A 17,936-nucleotide genomic window follows, 5' to 3' on the forward strand; every position below is an offset into this window, starting at 1 on the left:
AATGACAAAAAACAAAGGCTGCTAAGAAGAATGTAAGGCTGATTTAAGAACTAAGGAGATAATCTATCCAAACATGTAAGGGTGCCACACATTGAATTTAATGTTTAGCAATCCATGGTGAAGAATTTTGTTAATCTTTGATGAAATGATTCAGCAACGTTTTATAATTAAAATACCAATAACTGCATGATTTTATAAGTATGGACCAAATAGAGGACCAAAATATCAATGTCACATTAAAATATGAGTATAGAGCAAAATTCAATACAATTAGTTTTAAATCATTTGAATTATGGAAGTATAAGCACCATGAAATAAATCAATTACAAGACAATCCTACAGTAATACAATTCCAAGAAAAAAGGCCAGTCTACATTATATCAAAATACCATAGTTTTTTTTAAAATAAATATCCTTTATCAATCAATTAGGTACATGACTAATTTCCCATCTTCTTGTAATATGACTAATAATTATTTGGAATAACAGACAGGTTCTGAAATATTTTCTAGCGGGTTACTAAATTGTTAATAACTATCATGTTTTGAGTTGTTAGTACATTTTAGGTCCCTTAAACATGAAATTAGTAAATTTTTTAAAAACAGCTTTGAAATATAATTCAGATACTATATAATTTACACATTTAAGGTATACAATTCAATATTTTTTAGTATATTCACAAGGTTGTGCAACCATCACCATAATCTAATTGTAGAACATTTTCTTCTCCCCTAAAAGAAACGTGGTCACTCTTCATTCTCCTCCCTCTCTCCGCTAGCCCTAGGTGCCATAATCTACTTTGTGTCTCTATAGATTTGCCTGTTCTGGACATTTCATATAAATTAAATATATATATGTTGCCTTTTGTGTCTGGCTTCTTTTACTTCATGTGCTGCTTTTTTCCCAAAGTTTTTCTGTGCTACAGCATGCATCAGTACTTTACTATTTTTTATCCCCAAATAATATTTCATTGGTTATACCACATTTTATTTATTTATTCATCAGTTGTACTGAATAAACTTTTTTTCTACCAAGACTTTGCTGGAGAATGAATAAACTTTTTAAATCATGTTTGAGTAAATTACCCTAATCCTTAGCTATAAAAGGCTTTACTGTAGAAGCAGATCCATCTACAATACAAAATTAAAATAAGGCCAGGCACGGTGGCTCATGCCTGCAATCCCAGCACTTTGGGAGGCTGTAGTGGGCAGATCACCTAAGGTCAGGAGATCGAGACCAGACTGGCCAACATGGCAAAACCCCCTTGCTACTAAAAATACAAAAATTAGCTGGGCATGGTGGTGGGTGCCTGTAATCCCAGCTACTCGGGAGGCTGAGACAGGCGAATCGCTTGAACCCAGGAGGCAGAGGTTGCAGTGAGCTGAGTCACACCACTGCACACTAGCCTGGGTGACAGAGTGAGACTCCGTCTCAAAAAAGAAAAAAAAATTAATAAAAATTTCTAGGAAGAATATTTTCTGTACAAGATCAGGGATCCTGTGGCTTCTAAAATATGTCACTTCATCTCAGAGGGTGGATGCAAGGATTAAGTGATTTAATATAACGAATGAGTTGTTTAATAGTTTAGGTTCAGATTAGGAGCTGGGGTGGTCCTATCCTTCCACCTATTTTAGACTGTCCCATTATACTTACATTAATTGCACAGAGCCCTCCACTCTTTTGATTCCTCTTTAGATTTGTGTCTCTTTAGTCCACTCCAGGTCTCACATCTTTACTCATCCATAATCTGCCTTCTCCACTCAACACAATGGCTTTTTGGCCCTGCTAGAGAAGGTTCCAATGTGGAACCTGATTGGCGTCTCCAGAAATATTATCTCTACAATACATGGTAGGGATCAGTGCCAATGGAAAGTGCTTTTACAGTCTTTGGACACTATTCTTTTCATTCCTGTTTTCTTTGGCAACTATTTCAAACATTTATAGCCAATCTTCAAATCTCTAATTACTATATGAATCACACTTGGCAGAGGACATCATTATTGGGAAAATTCTACTGATTAGGGAGGAATTTACCTATCACTTTACATTAAAATTCACGTTTGTATTTCAGAGTTGCTTTTTATTATTTATTTATTTTACTTTTTATTTTATTTTATTTTTATTTTTTTGAGACTGAGTCTCGTTCTGTCACCCAAACTGGAGTGCAATGACACAATCTCTGCTCACTGCAACCTCTGCCTCCTGGGTTCAAGAGATTCTCCTGCCTGAGCCTCCTGAGTAGTTGGGATTACAGGCGCCCAACACTACACCCGGCTAATTTTTGTATTTTTATAGAGATGGGGTTCCAACATGTTGGCCAGGGTGGTCATGAACTCCTGACCTCAAGTGATCCACCTGCTTTGGCCTCCCAAAGTGGTGGGATTACAGGTGTAAGCCATCGTGTCCAGCCTATATTTCAATGTTCTTAATTTGTGCTCTTGATTTCTGTCTCTTTAAGGATCTTGGTCATCTCTTGTCTATACTTTCATCACCTTTCTATCTACTCACTCCCTGAAACTCTTTTATAAAGTCTAGATAGATGCCCTTTTACTCTTCCTATTCATTCTTCAAACTACATAAAATCATTTAGGGATCATTTCTCCAAAAGCCATACATAACCCACCTTCATTACCTTTCCTTATCTCATTCTCCTCACTACTCCAAGTTTGGGCACAGCGTGGCTAGTCTGTGCTTCTTGTAACTCCTATTAGTGTATTTTCCCCACTACACTGTAAGACAAGGATCTCTGGAGAAAGGAATTGTGTCTTGCTCACCTTTGAGTCCCCAGAGCCCTTATTCATTTTTGGCCCATAGTTGCCAAATGGAACTTGGGGTGGGGCAATTGCTAAGTAGGAAGTTATGATTAATCTTCCCTAGATTAAATGGTAAAATGTTATTAATACAAATATTTCAGAAATTGTAAGCTGTATGGGAAATTGCTGGAGAATTGTCCGTGCCTTTACTGTCCATGGTATGTTTCTGTTTATCAGAGTCCTGGTGCTGCTTTGCCTCATATTAAAAAAGCAACAGTATAGTGTTGTTAGTCATAATTTCGGTTATTTAAAAAATGCTGGCTACAACTGTCTTCTGATTAGGACATACTGTAGACTTACAGAATCCTTTTACTTGATATTCTTGATGTATTCTAAATATGTGCTTGGCATAGTCATGGTATAGTATATGTCAGGATTATTATATCTGGAGTTTTTTCTTCATAAAGATCATGCATATCCATATGTATAAATTAAATGTAATAGCCACTCTTTTTGAAAAGTAGACTTCATCATTATGCTTATATTTTGTCTAAAACACTTTTTTGGATTGACTTTATTATCTTGTTTTGTATAACACAGAAATACCCAAATGTTCTTCTCACTTGCACTATTCTTGTTAAAAACACCCATCAGATCTTCCACTTTTGAAAATTATCAGTAATAATTTAACCATGATCATTTTTAATCTTTGGACATCAATAGACAGATTTTTTGTTTTTCTCTAATGCTCCTCTGAAAGCTCTTATGATCAACTACAGGCCTAAATACTTCATGTTCAGCAAAGAGGGACTGTGCTGTGGAAAAGGATGATTCTAGATGTTTTGAGGTACAGACTTTTGATGGCATCACTTAAACAACTTTCAGATCATACCAGCAGACTGAGTCAGGTATGTTCAGGTATTTCCAGAAGCCACTCAAGAAGTAGGTGGACTCATGAGGCTACTAATCTAAGACTGGGCATTAATTCTTACACGGGAATTAATTACACTGGAATGAATGAATTACACTGAAAGGAATGAACTGATGAGAGATGATTATGATTTTTGTTTGGAGTATTGTTGATGCTTTAATGTTCTAGTTTTCGGAAATATAAGAAACCAGTTGCTCTTTTCTCTTAAGCTATCTATAACTCATAACAATTTAATAGACTGCTTTTTAAAATAAAAACATTTGTAAATGATCTTTTTTTCCATTTCGACCACTCCAAAATTCAGAAACTGTTACTGAGTATTCTTGTTCTAATGGCAAAACAGTTATCTAGATAGGTTGAAAATGAATCTGTCCTCCTTGTTGTAAGGACACAACTAGAAGCATTGGTTATGCAAACAAGATCTTGGCCTGGAACATCATATTTGAGAATGATGCTATTTTTATTAATATCACTAGGCACTTTTAAGGAACTAAGGTTGACTTTGTGGACCCAGTGCTTACATAGCCCTCTTGGGAAACTGGTCTGGTTCCTGGCTTACAGTAATTCTAGCCTTACAGGTGAGAGAGAAAAGTTATTTCCCAGCAAGCCCAGGAGCCTGAAGATAATTTGGGAAACCCAAGAAGAGAAGAATTCTCCCAAATTTATAGCCTCTGCAGGTGAAATCTAGCTTCTTGGCTTAGCTTTCTAGCTTCAATAAGCTTTTAAAAGTCTAATCTAATTCTCAAATCCTTATTGAAAATATTCAGTAAAGCAAATTTAGAAAGGTCTAAATGGTATTATTATGACTACATCTATATAAATAATCAAGTCAAATCCAACTAGACCAGTTTTATTTTGCAATCAAGAATAATCTTATTATTTTGGGAGGCCGAGGCAGGTGGATTGCTTGAGCCCAAGAGTTTGAAACTGGCCTGACAACATGGTGAAACCCGTCTCTATAAAAAATTTAAAAATTAGCTGGCCATGGTGATGCATGCCTGTAGTTCCAGCTACTCGGGAGGCTGAGGTGGGAGGATCACTTGAGCCCAGGAGGCAGAGGTTGCAATGAGCCAAGATCATGCCTTGGCACTCCAGCCTGGGTGTAAAAGCTTGTCTCAAAAAAAAAAATAATAAAAAAATAAAAAAGAAAAAAAAAAAATAAAAAAGAATAATCTATAATCTTAGCAGGCACAGTGGTGGTGCATGCCTGTAGTCCTAACTACGCAGGAGGCTGCGCTGGGAAGATCACTTAAGTCCAAGAATTTGAGGCCAGCCTGGGCAACAAAGTGAGAGACCCCGTCTAAAAAAAAAAAAAAAAAAAAAAAGTAGGGGTCAGACGCCGTGACTGGTGCCTGTAATCCCAGCACTTTGGGAGGCCAAACTGGGCAGATCACTTGAGGCCAGCAGTTTGAGACCAGCCTGGCCAACATGACGAAACCCCGTGTCTACTAAAAATATAAAAATGGGACGGGCGCGGTGGCTCAAGCCTGTAATCCCAGCACTTTGGGAGGCCGAGACGGGCGGATCACGAGGTCAGGAGATCGAGACCATCCTGGCTAACGCGGTGAAACCCCATCTCTACTAAAAAATACAAAAAAACTAGCCAGGTGAGGTGGCGAGTGCCTGCAGTTGCAGCTACTCGGGAGGCTGAGGCAGGAGAATGGCGTAAACCCGGGAGGCGGAGCTTGCAGTGAGCCAAGATCCGGCCACTGCACTCCAGCCTGGGCAACAGAGCGAGACTCCGTCTCAAAGGAAAAAAAAATATATCTATATATCTATATAAATGAGCCGGGCATGGTGGTGTGTGCCTGTAACTCCCAGCTACTGGGGAGGCCGAAGCACGAGAATTGGTTGAACTTGGGAGGTGAAGATTGCCGTGAGCCGAGATCCTGCCACTGCACTCCAGCCTGGGCGACAGCCAGACTCTGTCTCAAAAAAAAAAAAAAAAATCTTCTTTTTGGGAACATTTTTGATCACAAGATGGGTGACTATAGAGATAAATTTTGTGTTTCAATGGAAAACTATGCATCATTTACAGCACATCCTTCCTGGTTATCAGATTCCAGCCCAGTTCATGATCTTTGATGTCTTTTTCATGTCTCTTTGTAAATTTCAGATAACTGATAGATAGGCAAACTCTGTCTTGTCTGTCAGAGACTTAAGTGACTTCCAACCCTCACCCTGTGAAAAAACCAGTTCTGGTACCTACCCATAAATTGTACTGAATTTGATTACCTTGCTCAAATAGTTAATCCTTACCAAATTGTTAATTCTTCTGGTTTCCTTCAATATCTGGCTATAGTCCTTCAAACTAATGTTTCCAATTTTTCTTCCTTTTGCCTGACTCAGAGTCATGGAGAACTAAACCTGACTGCCCAATCTCTGGGACTTTAGGCTGCCTTGCAGTTGACCCTTTCCACAGAATCTGAAGAAGTCTCGCGAGTTAAACAATGTTCTGATATAAACTTGGAAGAACCCACCACTGCAGCAACCCATGCGTAAGCTGGATTTCTCCCTGGACAAACCATTGTCTGGACCACTAAGGAATTCCAGTGAATTCCAGGAATTCCTGGGTCAAGCATACCCTTAGATGAGATGCAACCAAGACTGTGGACATCACCAACAGCATTGACAATCTATCTTAAACGCATGAAATGCAACAAGCAATGCTGTATACCCAAAAGATTTTCAACAACCTCTTGGAATCCACTGAACTAGTACCCTCAGAGTTCAACTCCTAGCTCTTTACTGTAATACAACTTTTCATCCTAACATTTCTCTTTTTCCTTTTAGGCATCCATCTATTGCAATGCCCAAGCCTTTAGGGTCTCCAGGATCCTAAAACAATCAACATTTTCTACCACCTCTTAACAGATGGTTTAACCAATTTTCTAGGAAGAATATCAACAACAATCCTTGAGAGACTACTTCTTAGACCCTTCATCAACATTTGGGAAGTTTATAATCAGCTCGAAGTTGTTCAGTAATGACTGACATTCATTTATCTTCAACAAAAGGACAATTGACAATGTTGAATTTTATCTAAGCCTTGTGTACCTGGAAACCCGGACAGTCAGGATCCCTTCTCTGACTCTTTTGTGCTCCAAGAAATGACTAACCACAAACAACTACCCTGCTCTCTGTCGCGTGGTCTTAGTTAAGACCCATTTTGGCTAGGGGTGGTGACCGGTGGATCACTTGAGGTCAGGAGTTCGAGACCAGCCTGGCCAACATGGTGAAACCCTGTCTTTACTGAAAATACAAAACTTAGGCAGGCATGGTGGCACCTGCCTGTAATCCCAGCTACTCAGAAGGCTGAGGCACGAGAATCACTCGAGCCTGGGAGGCGGAGATTGTAGTGAGCCGAGATTACAACACTGCACTCCAGTCTGGGCGACAGAGTGAGACTCTGCCTCAAAAAAAAAAAAAAAAAAACCCAACAAATAAACAAACAAAAAACAGAGCAAGCAAGCAAACCAAAAAACCCATCTCCATTCTTTCCCAATGACTTCCCTGTTTATCCACCTATTTAAAATCCTTCCTCAGGCCAGACACAGTGGCTCACGCCTGTAATCCCAGCACTTTGGGAGGCCGAGGCCGGCGGATCACGAGGTCAGGAGATGGAGACAATCCTGGCTAACACGGTTAAACCCCGTCTCTACTAAAAATACAAAAAATTAACTGAGCATGGTGGGGGCCGCCTGTAGTCCCAGCGACTGGGAAGGCTAAGGCGGGAGAATGATGTGAACCCAGGAGGCGGAGCTTGCAGTGAGCCGAGATGGCGCCACTGCACTCCAGCCTGGCGACAGAGCGAGACTGTGTCTCAAAAAATAAAAATAAAAATAAATAAATAAATAAATAAAACCCTACTTATTTAGGGTTCCTCATCAATGAATAATCTCCCAATACAGCCCAAATATAATAATCTCTTTAATTGTCAGGTGCCTCTTGTCTTTCGTGATAGGGTTTATTGCATGCATTTGCGATCAAAATTGTGGTAGAGAGTCTTGCTCTGTCGCCCAGGCTGGAGTGCAGTGGCACAATCTCAGTTCACTGCAACCTTTGCTTCCTGGGTTCAAGTGATTCTCTTGCCTCAGCCTCTGGAGTAGTTAGGACTACTGGAGTAGTTAGGCACGCGCCACTACGCCTGGCTAATTTTTTGTGTTTTTTGTAGAGACGGGGTTTCTCCATGTTGGCTAGGCTGGTCTGGAATTCCTGAGCTCAAGTGATCTTCCGCCTCGGCTTCCCAAGGTATTGGGATTACAGGTGTGAGCCATCACACCCCGCTGCGGCTTTAAAGAATAGGAAAATTATAGCTCTGCGCCACAGAAAGACAGGCCACTAGCTTAGAAAACATTAATTCATCTGTATTAAATTCATATTTTTAAACACTTTTTGGATTATAGGATCTGTACCGAACAAGGAGGAGTGGCAGTAAAAACACAATATCATGTTTCTAAAATTAAAGTAGACCCCGAGGATCTAAATATATATATATATATATTTAGTGTGTGTGTATATGTGTATATATATATATATATATATTCACTGAGATTAACAAACAAACAATAACAACAAAAAACCTAAGCACAAACTGGGTGCCAGTGAGTCCCAACTAATTCTGTGCTATGTTGGATAATTGCCTGCTATAAGGTGTTATATTAGACACTATAATTGAAGTTGAATTAATCGATTTTGAGATGTTCAAATTAAATTCCACTAAAAATCCACTTTGAAGCGGAGTGTTTTGAAGAGCCACCAACAGAGGTAAACAAATATAGTCAGAACCTCTACGTGCACTTGATCGCCCCAAGAGTTGCCACACAGACCTTCTTACCTCATCATTGTAATAAATCAATAAAATAATTCATGCTGCCTGCTTTTATTTGGATTTCTGATCACGTGACCATGAACAAAAAAACTCGTATGATTTTGAACTAGATAGTAGACAGATGTGAATCACAGCCAGATGCAGGTGCTGAGTCTGTGGTTCTAAGGACTGGCATTATTTAATGTCTGATTCCAGTAAGACACACAGCCCAATCCAAACTCCTGTAGATATCCTCTAAGCATTAAGTAAGAAATTGAGAAGCCGTGATCACTTTACCAAGCTGTAGAAAACCCAGAAACAGGGTGAGCTTAGTGGTATGCATGTGTCCCAGACACGGGACATGAAATACTGAAATCTGGAAGGCACCGAATGTTATCACCAGCTGATAGTCACTACTGCCATTGTCTTCGTAAACAACTTTAAGGAATTATTTGATAAGTGGGAGGCAGCCTGGAGGTTGTAGAGCTGGTGAGGAGGCAACCAATAAGCATTTCAGCTCCACAGAAACTAAACTAGATCTTCAGATTTGAATGAAACAGTAAGATTATTTGAGAGACATCTAAAAGGTAAATACAAATTTTTAATGTGCCCATTTTTGAACAAGGGCTGGGGTCAAAATTTACGGCAAAATCATTTATACTGTTTGAACAAAGTAAAAGGAAATGTATAGCACAGTATGAGAAACACTAAACCATAATGTTGAAAGATGTGAATGGGTCAGTACAACTTCAGTGTGTTAAGTGGTGTTTAAAGAGTAGGAAAAGGGGCAGTGTTAACGGATTGAGGCCAGAGAAGCAATCATACAAGAATGAAGAAACCAGATAGGACTCTAAGACTGACAAAGTGCAATGTTAGCCTGTTTGTTCTCATAGTAAGAGAGTAGACTTAGCCTTTTGTGCTCACTCTCTGAATTTTGTGTGTTATGTAGGAATGCTTCTGACCAATTCTTACAGGGAAGACCTAAGTCTAAATTATACTTTTCAGTTTGTGGAAATGGATGAAGCACTTAGAAAAGAACAAGTATATCAAGTGGTTTTTAAAATTAAAATATATTCTCAAGAGCCAGCAAAATTCATATTGAGATGGTTTTCTTATTTGCATTTAATTACTTCCTATAAAACCTTATAGACTGTAGGAGATTTTTTTAATCATAAAGAGATTTTCTTTTTTTTTTTTTTTGGAGATGGAGTCTCGCTCTGTCACCCAGCCTGGAGTGCAGTGGTGCAATCTCGGATCACTGCAACCTCACCTCTCGGGTTCAGCCTCCTGAGTAGCTGGGATTACAGGTGCGCGCCACCACGCCTGGCTAATTTTTTGCATTTTTAATAGAGATGGGGTTTAACCGTGTTAGCCAGGATGGTCTTGATCTCCTGACCTCGTGATCTGCCTGCCACGGCCTCCCAAAGTGCTGGGATTACAGGTGTGAGCCACTGCGCCCAGCCAATTGTGACCATTTTTAAAACCATTGCCCCAAACAGCATAATTAGTCTGTTATATTTGTCCCTTGCTTAATAACAACAACTAGTTTGAAAGAGTGAAATATGAAAATATTTATCTTAAAAATCCATCTACAAGGCATTTGGTGTAATAGAACATTTTTTCCCACATCTACCCTTTAAATTCAATATATCTATTAGTATAGTAAATATTGATAAAGTGAGGAATTAAAATATAGTTTAGAGATATTTCAAGTTAATTAGAAAATTAACATCTACTTGTCTTTTGTAGTTTTTTAGTCTATTCTATTGTACCTTATGAAGTTCTGTTTAAATTCTACACAGGTATGGGCCATGCCTGTATTGCTCAGGAGTGTATCTTTAGCATCTAACACAGGATGTGGCACTTGGGCACCTGAAAAATATTTGGTGAATGACTGAATATTTCCAAAAGAGAAAGGAGTAAAAGGATTACATTTTGAATAACTCTTTGTCTTAGATTATTTGTGTTGGTCAAACAAAATACCCCAGACTGGTAATTTATATATAATAGAAATTGATTTCTCACAGTTCTGGAGACTGGGAAATACAAGATCAAGGTGCTGGCAGGTTTGGTGCCTGGTGAGGGCTGCTCTCTGCTTCCATGATGGCAACTTGTTGCTGCATTCTCACATGGCAGAAGGGGTGAAAAAAAAAAAAGGTGGGCAGAAGGGATGAACAGCTCCCTCACACCTTTTACAGGTCACTAATCATTTATGAAGGCTCTGCCCTCTTGACTTATTCACCTAAAGACCTCACCTCTTAACATTATCACATTGTTAATTAAATTTCAACACAAAAATGTGGGGGACACATTCAGATCATAGCACTCTGAAAGATAGGAATTTTGCCTTTTTCCCTCCCTCTGTCCCTCCCAACCTTCCTCCCAACCTACCTCCTTCCCTCCCTCCCTCCCTTCCTTCCTTCCTTTCTTCCTTCCTTCCTTCTTCTTCTTTTATCTTTCCTCTCCCTCCTTCTTCCCTGCTTCCTTCCTTTCTCTTTTTTCTTTTAAAGGAATATACATTAGGTGATCAGGAATAAAATTAAAAGAATTTTGTGAATGAAATTTGTGTCCACGTAATTATAAACTTTGATTAAATTTGTATATTATCTGACAAAATTCAGAAACATTTTAGGTATTCCACTCAATGTTAATAGAAGCAGAAACATTAAGAAATGCCAGTCATTCCAAACAGAGGAAATTAGTAGATACATTAACAAAACCAATACACAGTATTTTCTCTCTTTTTTTCTCTCTCTCACATATTCTTACCATCTAGTCAGAAGACAGTCAATTGAGGATTTTTTATTTTTTTTTTTTCCATTTTGTGTTGCTAAAAAGGAATACCTGAGGCTGGGTAATTTATAAGGAAAAGAGGTTTATTTAGTTCATGGTTCTACAGGTTGTACAAGAAGCATGGTGCTGTCATCTGCTAGGCTTCTGGTGAGAGCTTTTGTGCTAAGTCAAAATATCAACAGAGAAGGTCAAAGGCAAAGATGGCATGTGTGAAGAGAAGGCTCAGTTGGAGTTTTCTAATGTCTGAGGGAAGAAAACAACAAATCAAGGAAGGCTTACAAATCCAATAAGTCTGTGCAAGCATTTGACTATTACTTACGTATTCAATACATTTAAACTCGAGGGTTTACTATTGAATTATTTTAAAATTTGAAATAATGTTCATGAACAAAGAATTTTATAATTTTTGAATTAAAGTTGCAAGTCTAATATCAGTCAAACTTATACATTTCAAATTAAATTCATAAGTCTAACATCATTTAAATTTATTTAGATGTATTCTTTTAAATATTTCATATTAAATCACAAATTAAATTTTTTTGGATTAGCACAGAAGCAATATTGCCTGCCTACTCATTCCCATCTCTGACGTAACTCGTTAGAACTTAGGAACTTTATACAGATACAGTTTCAAAATGGATATTGACACTACTACTTATAGGATTTTCCCCTCAAGCCCCTGTTTAAAATTCATTTTACTGCAATGTGACTTTTTTTTTTTTTTTTTGAGACAGTTTCACTCTTGTTGCCCAGGCTGGAGTACAATGGTGTGATCTCTGCTCACTGCAACCTCCGCCTCCCAGGTTCAAGTGATTCTCCTGCCTCAGCCTCCCAAGTAACTGGGATTACAGGCACCCACCACCACTCCCAGCTAATTTTTTGTATTTTTAGTAGAGATGGGGTTTCACCATGTTAGCCAGGCTGGTCGTGAACTCCTGACCCCAGGTGATCCACCTACCTCAACTTCCCAAAGTGCTCGGATTATAGGCGTAAGCCACCATGCCTGGCCTTTTCACACCTTTTAATTGCCATGTTTAAATTGTTGAGATTCTGCACTCCTATCAGCATTACAATGGATTTCTTTACTACCTCATTTGACACGAAACCTATTGTATATCTTTTTCACATGTCTCACTGACTTTCTATGTTCATTTATTGAGAGATTACTCAATATATTAGATGTAATTCTTAGTATTACTGCTAGGGTGCCCTGCTGGGACTTCCAGAAGCAAAAATTTGGAAGAATTTGCTCAACTTCAGCTTTCTGAAGTTGCATGAGTAAGCGAGTAGGAATTGCAGAATTTGGCATCACATTTACAGCAGCATCTTTTCTCATTCTTTTGGTGCTCTTCCTTTTCGCAAAATAAAGGTTTAATACTCTCTTGGCTGAATGTAGATTTGTATCTTGCCTAAAGATGACTCTTATAACAGTGTTGATTGCCCAACCAGCTCTCTTTATTTTCTCCTCCTAATGACCAATGGCTCTAAATGCCATTTAAACAAACTAGAGATCTGATTACCCAAAGTTGGGAGTCATCGTATGCAATCTGCCATTGGAAGAGCAGATGAGTTTTTTTTCAGGCTAAAGAAAGTTTTATTTTTAAGAGATCTTCATCTCTCTATTCCATTCCAGTAGAAGGAGACAGCATTGAAGTGATTACATTCTACTGAATAGTTTGGGATGAGAGAGAATAATGTTGATCCTTGTATTAGTCCATTTTCAAATTGCTATAAAATAAAAGAATTTAAAAATTGCTATAAAATAATACCTGAGACTGCATAATTTACAAAGAAAAGGAGTTTAATTTGCTCACAGTTCTGCAGGCTGTATAGGAAGCATAGCAAGTTCTGCATCTGGGGAGACCTCAGGAAACTTATAATCATGGTGGAAGGTGAAGGGGAAGCAGGCATCTTCACATGGCTGGAGCAGGAGGAAGGTGGGGTGGGGAGGTGCCACACACTTTTAAACAACTAGATCTCATGAGAACTTGCTCATGAGTTTGGTACATAGTACCAAGGGGAAAAATCTGCCCCCATGATCCAATCACCTCCCACTGGGCTCCGCCTCCAACTTTGGGGATTACAATTCCACATGAGATTTGGGTGAGGACATAGATCCAAACCATGTCACTTGTGTTGTTCTGAAGATCAAATGGAATAATTCTTGTGTGAATACTTTGTAAATTGTGAAGTAGTATGACATTTGTAAGGTGTTATCATTTAAATTATAACATTTATTGAGCATTTACCATGGACTGGGCATTATACTGAGTGTTTATATAGCTTATAACATTAAATTCTGTGGTAGCCAAATCTAGTTGCTTAGTAGATCCCCCTGGATATCCACATGCACATAGAATCATGAATTATACAATTTATGAATCACAAGATATGGCATGAGATCTGGAGATTCACATTATCCCAATCTCCTAAGGAAATTTCAGTATACAGTCAGGTTTTAGAACCACTGATTTAGTCTTTAAACTAACTCACTGAGGAAATAACTAATTATCATCTCCGTTTCCTTTCTTTGCTGAAGAGCCTTAATGAGCTATAAAAAAATCCAGTTTTTTTCCATTCTCTGAAAATTCTATATCACTTGGTATGTCAGAATAACACTTTTTTAAAACTGGGAAGTGGGGTAGAACGCCTTGTCCTCAAAGAGCTTACAATTTTTAGAAATGCCACTGTAAGGAATTATTTATATAATATTGAAGTGTGATGAAGATTATGAAAGAGGCAAGTTTCAGCTAAAGCAGCAGTAGAGAGAGAAAACAGTCATCTCTGCCTGGGAGAGTGAAGGTGTGGGAAAGTTTCACAGAAGATGGGAGTGATAGAAGCATGTACAGAGGCAAGGACGTATGAGCCAGCACAGCTTATTGAAAGAATGGAAAGAATTCAGTATGGCTGTTGGGGAGGGCATTCAGGAAAGCATGGGCTTTGCAATCTGATAAACACAGTTTTAGATTCTGGATCCGCTACTTACTAGCAAAGTGACCTTGGACAATTTCACTTAGCTTTCTTGAATCTTAGATTTCTCAGCTATGATAACAAAACCTTTCTACCTTTCAGAGTATTTGTCAAGGTTAATGGAAACTCTTATTATAAATTAACAAATATTAATTTACTTTCATTAGAATATTCTACTACTACTACTATTACTGCAAGTCTTTTGGAAAGCATTTGGGCATTATTACGTTAGTTAGCTTTGGGGATGCCATTAAAATTAGAGAAGGGCATGAATGCATTTGCTTTCTACCAATGATACTTTGTCAGCAGGACAAGGATGAATCCGAGGACACTGGAGGCAAAGAGATCACTTCCTGGACTAATTCTCATTCTAGATGATGTATAATAAGAATATTAGTACTGGTTGGGTGTGGTGGCTCACACCTGCAATCCCAGCACTTTGGGAAGCCAAGGCTCTGGGTGGGTCACTTGAGGTCAGGGGTGTGAGACCAGCCTGATCAACATGGTGAAACCCTGTCTCTACTAAAAAATACAAAATTAGTCAGGTGTGGTGGTGCATGCCTGTTAAGGGAGGAGACTACCCCTTACATTGTCTTATGCCCAATTTCTGCCTCCAAAGAAAGAAAAAGTAAAAACTGAAAGGCAGAAATGAAATCCACAAGCAGACAGCCCGGTGCCACACCCTGGGCCTGGTAGTTAAAGATCGACCCCTGACTTAATTGGTTATGTTATCTATAGATTGCAGAAGTTGCATAGAAAAGCACTGTGAAAATCCCTACCTTGTTTTTTCAGATCTAATTACCGGTGCATGCAGCCCCCAGTCACCTACCCCCTGCTTGCTCAATCCATCACAACCCTCTCATGCAGATCCCCTTAGAGTCGTGAGCCCTTAAAAGGGACAGAAATTGCTCAGTCGGGGAGTTCGGCTCTTGAGACAGGAATCTTGCTGATGCCCCCAGCCGAATGAACTCTTTCCTTCTTAACTCGGTGTCTGAGGGGTTTTGTCTGCGGCTCGTCCTCCTACTCTGTAATCCCAGCCGCTTGGGAGGCTGAGGCAGGAGAATCGCTTGAACCCAAGATGCGGAGGTTGCAGTGAGCTGAGATAGCGCGATTGCATTCCAGTCTGGGCAACAAGAGTGAAACTCCATCTCAAAAGTAAAAAGAATATTAGTGGGGATGGGGAGAAAAAATGGATTCAGAGATATTTAGGAGATAGTTTAACATATCTATCACATATGATTATGTTTAAAGACAAAACTAAGCATGAGGCAAAATTAACAAAGTCTATTTACTCATAAACTTGTAGCAAGAAAGCCCTTGGCAATGTTTTATTTCAGCAGGTTTTCTTTTTTTTTTTTTTTTTTTTTGAGACGGAGTCTCGCTCTGTAGCCCAGGCTGGAGTGCAGTGGCCGGATCTCAGCTCACTGCAAGCTCCGCCTCCCGGGTTCACGCCATTCTCCTGCCTCAGCCTCCCGAGTAGCTGGGACTACAGGCGCCGCCACCTCGCCCGGCTAGTTTTTTGTATTTTTTAGTAGAGACGGGGTTTCACCGTGTTATCCAGGACGGTCTCGATCTCCTGACCTCGTGATCCGCCCGTCTCGGCCTCCCTAAGTGCTGGGATTACAGGCTTGAGCCACCGCACCCGGCCTATTTCAGCAGGTTTTCAATGGTATTGGACAAGTATGAGTTTATAGTGTGTAAAGAAAATACTAAGTCTCCGATTGGCAAGCATTTGTTAAAGTAGGAATTTTAGAAGCAAGGGAGAATTTTATTGAGTGGTCATTGAGTTCATCTGGCAATAGCTGATAGACCACAAAGGGGCAAAGCAGTTGGGATCATTTCAAAACAGGAAGAATTGTTCAATGTTAGAGGTGGAAAGTTTTCCATGGTGACCATTTCAGGGAGCAGGTGGGGAACAAGTGGGGTCGATGGGGTACTCTTTTGGGATCAAATTACCATCACAGTCCTTATTGGGAGTGGCTGCCATGGTAGGCAGTTTTTCTCAATTATTTAGTATGAAGATCAGATAAAAGTTTGTTTATTCATTTTGCCCTGGTGGAAATATTCTAAATAATTTTAGTGGATGAAAGAACTTGGTAAGTATTATTGGGCATCATGGTATCTATCACTGTATGTGCTAACTCGGGCATATTTCTTTTAGGGAAGATTTTAAGATAGCCACCATTTTCAATTGCATACTGATGTGCATGGGCTTTTCTATTGCTGTGGAGTTCATTCTACAAATTACAAGTAAGACCAATATCAGTCTTAAAAAATTCGGCCGGGCGCGGTGGCTCAAGCCTGTAATCCCAGCACTTTGGGAGGCCGAGGTGGGCGGATCACAAGGTCAGGAGATCGAGACCACAGTGAAACCCCGTGTCTACTAAAAATACAAAAAATTAGCCGGGCGCGGTGGCGGGCGCCTGTAGTCCCAGCTACTCAGGAGGCTGAGGCAGGAGAATGGCGTGAACCCGGGAGGCGGAGCTTGCAGTGAGCCGAGATCGCGCCACTGCACTCCAGCCTGGGCAACAGCGTGAGACTCCGTCTCAAAAAAAAAAAAAAAAAAAAAAAATTCATCATATCTGCGGTGAAGTTTTACACTGAAGTTTACCAGCAGAAATATTTTCATATTCATGTTTAGTAAACATGCCCGATGCACAAAGCTTTTGAATAGAAAAGACCAGGATAATTTAAGAATATGCTTTGAAAGCAAGCAAGAACCTCGTTAATCTTACATGTGCTTTAATTTGCTTTCATGTGCTTTGTCTAGGTAAAGCAAATTTTTCCATGAAAGAAAGCTTGGACAGAAAATATGCTTGGTAAATCAGTCTTCTAAAAGCTGCTGGAGGTAAGGAAAAAAATTAGTAATGTAATGCTGATGCTAAACTGCCCATCTAATTAATTCTGGGTAATATATTAACAACAATTTTTTTGCTTTTTTTGGCAGAAGATTTGCCCTTTTTCACTAATCCTATCTCAATTTACTTCAAGAAGATTCCTTTAGTTGGCTAGGCAAGAAAATGTTCCTTGCCTCTCTTATATAACTTAGTGTTTCCACTTAAATAAAATGCCTTAAGGAAAAAGCAGTTGCAAAGGAGGTGGGAAGAAAGACAAGAACAAGGCTAAAAGAACTTGGTTTTAACAGGCATATACATGAGAACCTTCATAGACTAAGAACTTCTGGAGGGTGGGGTGTGGTCATCCTGGGATTAGTGTTGAAAGGAATCTGTCACCTTTGAGCATGAGTACTTTTTACCTGTGGCTCTGTAACAAAGAGGCTATTGTGTTTCAAAACAGAAGCTCCAAACAGTGACAAAGAAACTAGGCAAAGGGGGCCAGAGGGGTTGTTGCTTACTGAACATTTCGGTAGCATTTTCAAAATAATTGGCTTAACTACACGACCAAACTAAGTTGTAATTTCAAGGGCACCACGATTTACAGGGATTTATGTTAAAGTTCTGTTAAGTAGCTCTTCTTTTTTCTTTCTTTCTTTCTTTCTTTCTTTCTTTCTTTCTTTCTTTCTTTCTTTCTTTCTTTCTTTCTTTCATTCTTTCTTTCTCTCTCTCTCTCTCTTTCTCTCTCTCTCTCTCCCTTCCTTCCTTCCTTCCTTCCTTCCTTCCTTCCTTCCTTCCTTCCTTCCTTCCTTTCCTTTCTTCCTTCCTTCCTTCCTTCCTTCCTT

Source organism: Macaca nemestrina, chromosome 3 (genome assembly GCF_043159975.1).
Source record: "Macaca nemestrina isolate mMacNem1 chromosome 3, mMacNem.hap1, whole genome shotgun sequence".
Taxonomy (NCBI): Eukaryota; Metazoa; Chordata; class Mammalia; order Primates; family Cercopithecidae; genus Macaca; species Macaca nemestrina.